Raw genomic sequence first — 5,868 nt, forward strand, 5'->3', positions numbered from 1 at the left:
CTCAGCCTCTCTGCTGCTTGGTCTAACAAAAAGCCATCTCAAAATAGTGACGGCCTCTCTCAAAAGAGACCTCTGCTCTGGAACCACTATGACATGTCAAGAGATAAGCCACAAATTGCCTGAAACTCCTCCCTGTAGCCCGTTTAGTTTGATGACAAAAGGAGAAGATAACCAAGACGCAGAACGCGGTGTTTCTCTTATCCTAACTGTGTGCTGTACATGTTGATCTGTTCTCAGGTGAAACACGCACTCTGGGACTCATGAGAATCTGCTGTTGGGGTAAATCTCCAGGGATCCACTGTAGCCAGACAACTGTGTCTCGGCAACCTATAAACACACTTAAACTGCAGTGCAGCTCTCATGACATGTTTTTGTCCTCCTGTGCATAACTTCAGGGTTGACATTTAGCAAGTCATTTAGAAGCTAAGAGGAACCCTGTATATTATCAGTTTGCTTCATATCGTCATTATTTGAGGTGTAAACAGTCTTTCATACACTCCACCAGATGGGACTCTGGAATATTTTTTAGATGCATGATTTTTAAGCTTATGTAAGAATTACAAGACATGTAAAGCAGCTTTCAGCCAGTGACAGTAGCACTGCGCTCACTGCTATTGCCACTGTCTGTCTATGGTGCTTAATGTCCCCCAGATCCCACCCTACTCCATGCAGGTGTTATTACCAGCCAGTAGGAGCCCCTCACTGGTTTCCCACGGGCAAGCCAAAGGTATCAGTATCAGGGATTGTACCCGGGTCTCTTTGGTGGAAGTGACTGATTTTTGTCCTAGCACCCACATGCATTCTTATTTTTCTTTACTACTCAGATAGATGGATAGATAGATCTATATCTATATCTATATCTCTATATCATTATATATATCATTATATATATCTCTATCTCTATATCATTATATATATCATTATATATATACATATATATAATGACAAATTACATTATAAAGAATGTTTTACAGCGAGCAGTAAGAAATCTTGATAACATACAAAGTTAAGCTGAGCAAATATTTGTGTAATCTTGAAGAAAATTGTGCTTCTCTATTTTTTTTTAATCTGATATGAATGAGCACATTAACCTCATAGTTATTTCACATTCAGATGGAGCTCAGTGCGTTCTGACCAAACATCTAAAAATCCTCGAGTTGATAAGAAACCGTCTGATAAAAAACCTCAGTAACTGTTTGTTTTGAATGTCATGGTAGAAGTTCAAAGTTCATCTGTTTACGTTTATGTTTCTGTGTTTTACAATGTATTTACTGTGTATATACTGTATATATACACATCAACACTGGTGATGAAATAAAAGCAAATGCAATTCATCTGCTTTACCGCCCAGATGTATCAGCCCAAGAAGTAGAGGTACACCTTTTGGATTAACACAACAATCTCTCAAGCAGTATCATGAGTTCATGTTTGCCAGGCTGCAGATTCTCCACAAGGGAGAGCTGTTTAGTGACCGTCAGGCCAGCTCGTCTTGAGCCAACCTGCATCATCTCCAGGTCACCTCCTATACAGGCAAATCAAGTTATAGCTACCACAGCTTTAACACTCGTTAATCTATTAGTAAATACTATTTTTCCCCACATAGTGATATGCCATCAAGTCTACATTTACAAGGGGTTGGTAAATCAGTAAAAGCTTCTTATTTTATATGAAGTAAGTAAGTAAGTTCAGTTACACTGGGCATGTGTTACACCCCAAGAGCTGTGTCTGCCTGTGTCCCAGCATCCTTTTCACAGGCCTTGGGTTTTAGGTGCATTAGAATCAATGACAGTGGTCTTCTTGTTTCACAGAGCTCTTTCCATTGAGGATCAAGATCAGTTTAACTGACAAAGTGTGGACAATTTCAGCCAAATTATTCAGCCAACATTCTGTGTTTTGACAAAACACATTTTTGTTTCTACAGATTTGATCCAAAATTCCCCATACGGGAACGAAAATATCTGTTATAAGCCTTTACTTTGGCTTCAGCAGAATTGTAATATTTCAAGCTGTTTGGCTGTGAAATACATGAGGACACAAAAACAGGCCTTTCTCAGTATTGGTTTGCCTGATTATGATCAAAATTACAAAATTAATAAGTCCCCAAAGTTCCCAGGTTCATTTCACAACAATCCTGCAATTGCCATTATTAGTTTATTGTTCACCTCCTGGGATTTTACCTGCAACCTCCAAAAGAAAGTGTCATCTATTGTAAGCAAATAGCATTGGTAAATCATTTTTACCCATAAGAGAAATTACATTTTAAGCCTCAGTACAGAATGATCTGACACTAACACTGTATATTTCTGTCCTGCACAAGTAGGCCTAAACAAGTAGATGAAGAAGCAATAACAGTTTCTAACCGTCTTTGGTAAGTGTTTTTTCCACGGTGAATCAACTGTACTGTATATACTGCAGCACCAGGGCGTCGTGACAATACCCTGCCTTCTGTCATCGGGGGTGGAAGAATCATACAATTACCTTGGAGCTCTGGAAGCTCTCTTGCATAAATCAAATCCACTTTCAAGTTCAAATTATGTTAATCCATTAATATCAAAGGCCATCTTCTCTCCTCCAGTACGCCCTTTGAGCTTTTCTGCGCCTTCTAATATAAGACCTATTCATTTACCCACAGAAAACATATCTGCTGTTACTGGATGTGCTTTACTGTGAAGTGGCCAGTTCATGTCACCCACACAATGGATAAGAAAAATACAAAGGTGATGATTTTATTTCATGTAGGAGTCTCAAGTAATACATATGTAGGCGATATTTTGCAGTGCAACAACACTCACATGATCTTCTGAAAACACAATTCCAGCACCTGGGTGTTTTTTCCTTTCGATGCTTTGTGAGGGTGGGTGTTTGCATGTGCATCTTAATGTAAAACACATTGCAATTTATTTAATGTATCAGTTTATTTTGTAGTTTATCACTGTCAAACTATTATTTTTATATATAGGCTGTTTAATCTATAACAACACATCATATTTTACAAAAACAAAATCTAAAATTAAAAGGTAACTAGCTGTCAAATAAATGTAGTGGAGAAAAAAGCACAATAATACTCCTTTGAAATGTAGAAGTATGTGAAGTATGTGGAGTAGAAGTATAAAATAGCATCACAGTTATTAGTGGAGGAATACATCCTCAAAAGTGCTTTAGTTTTTCAGATACCCCTACACGAGGTAGAACAAAAAATAATGTTATACTATGTCATAATAATTGTCATAACAAATTGTCAAATGATAGTATATAATCATGAATGTCAAACAAAAGTTGTAGTGTAGCATGCCATAAAAAGTGTCATAAAAAATGCCGTGGTATAATATGTCAAAACAAAGTCAGTATAGTATGTCAAAAAAAGTCATAGTATAATATGTTGAAAAAATAAAAGTAATAGTATAATGTATCAAAAAAGTCATCGTATAGTATGTCAAAAAAACAAAAAAGTCACAGTATAGTTTGTCGGGAAAAAAAAGTCATAATATAGTATATTGAAAAAATATTAAAAGTCATAGTTTAATGTGTCGAAATTTAAAAAAAAAAAAGACATAGTATAGTATTTTAAAAAAAAGTCATAGAATAGTTTGTCGAAAAAATTAAAAAAGTCATAATATAGTATGTCTAAAAAAAAAAATGTACAGTATAGTATGTCAAAAAAAATGTTTAAAAGTCACGGGTATAGTATGTCAAAAAAAGGTGATAGTATCTTACGTCGAAAAAATAAAAAGTGATAGTGTAGCATGTCAAAAAAATAAAAAAGTCATAGTATAGTTTGTTGAAATAATTTTAAAAAGTCATGGTAAAGTATGTTGAAAAAAAGTCATAGTTGAGTATGTCAAAAAATATAGTCATAATTTGGTATGTTGAAAAAATATAAAAAGTCATGGTAAAGTATGTCGAAAAAATAAAAGACGCAGTATAGTATGTCAAAAAAATATAAAAGTCATAAAATTGTATATTGAAAAAAATGTACAAGACATAGTATAGTATGTCAAAAAAAAAGTCATAGTATAGTATGTCGACATTTAAAAAAAAAAAAAGTCATGGTATAGTATTTTTAAAAAAAAGTCATACTATAGTATGTCGAAAAAACAATAGTTAGCACTGTTTGCGTTGTTAGCAACATTAGCTGCTGGCAGCCGGCTCAGACATCTCCATGTTGAGAGCTGTGTGGAGTCAATCCTGACTGCTGTAGTAATGGCCGAATCACACGTTGCATTAAATCCAAGAGTTGTGGTTATTGGCTGCAAGCAAAACCATAAAATTCATCATTTTGTAGTTTCGATACTACTTAGTATTGGATTATTTCAATCGATACGGTATCGAGCACCGATACCCAGTCCTTCAGACTGGTTTTTGTATAATATCTTTTAAAAATGTTTTTAGTGTTTGGAAATTTTCGTCTGATCTCTCCATGTTGGACCCCTTCTTAAAATCCCTGTTTTTATTGCATTTGCTGTGTATGATGTTCTTTTATTTCATTTATTTAATTATTTTTTTTGTGAAGCACCTTGTAACTCTGGTTTCGAAAGTTTATTATTATTTTGAAATGTCTGTATTTTTGAGTGAAACAGTACAGTGGAAATGTCTTTGCCCTGAAAAAGGTCAACTTTGTTTTGTAAAATACAAGGAATTGTTATTGAGGTGGGAATGTATGCAGGCTTTCTCGTGAGCGGTGCTTGGAAAACTACCAACAATGTGGAAAATGGGCCTGCTCAGCCCAACACCTGCAGACCTTACGCCTTTTCCTCACAGTTATGCGAGTAGTTTATATAAGGTTAGAGAGGAACCCGGGATGCCCCCAAAGTTGATATATTTTTTTAATCATGTGGGAACAATTCAATTTACTTTATTTTACCAGGATAATTCACTCAGTATCAATACTGCTTTCTAGGGAAAACAATAGGGAGTACATGTATTCAAAATAAAACTATAATACTAGACATTATGTTGTGGAGAAAGCTTCATTGACATTATATAATCTTTTTTTAAAGAGTGTCCTGGCCAAGATATGCAGCAATAACAGTTACAGGTAAGCTGACAGAGAACTCAAAATGTGCTTCAGAATTTTAAAAAAATTAGATTATAGCAATCATGAATTATATTTCTAATAAAGGATGAAGGGGGGGAAGCAAATTCATTTTAAACAATTAAGAACCTTTTATTCTTACTACGAGATGATAACTTTTACGCACAACATGATATTTTGATTGCACACGATAAAAAACATACCATATTTTGGGATTTTCATTTGTACGCACACAAAAGAAGAAATCTTCTTTTATGGAAATTTCTCACCTAAACTCTATGTCTCTGCTTAATAAATGTGCTTTACCAGCTGTTTAAGCTTTTATAATGATTTTCTTTGAATGAAGGCACAAATGACTGTGTTAGCTACAGTATCAGCTCCAGAGTACGTACGCCTAACTGAAGACCAATGCCTTTCTCTCAAACTGATCATACAACTTCAACTGCGTTTTCCTCAGCTCTGTTTTAAAATAATGTTCTGCAGTCTGAGGGGATTTTCAAGTACTCAGGCTTCAAGTCCATCATAAAACAATACATGCCTGAAAGATTGGTTGCTGATCAGTCTATGGCTGTGAACTTATCCACCTGTTATAACTGATTTATTGGCCATTTGAGGGCAGCAGAGACAAGGTGTGAACACAACATTAACATATCATCTTATCATAATGTCACTGTGGTGCAGTGATTCTCAAAATGGGGTCATGGGACCCCCCAGGGGTCAGTTTCACTCTGTCAGGGGGTCCGTGAAATAATTAGCTATAAATTATAAAATTGTGCTGTATCATTAGAAAGTACATATCTACAGATGGAGACCATTTGTGCCAATAAAACAAGCAT

Source organism: Sebastes fasciatus, chromosome 2 (genome assembly GCF_043250625.1).
Source record: "Sebastes fasciatus isolate fSebFas1 chromosome 2, fSebFas1.pri, whole genome shotgun sequence".
In the NCBI taxonomy this organism is placed as follows: domain Eukaryota; kingdom Metazoa; phylum Chordata; class Actinopteri; order Perciformes; family Sebastidae; genus Sebastes; species Sebastes fasciatus.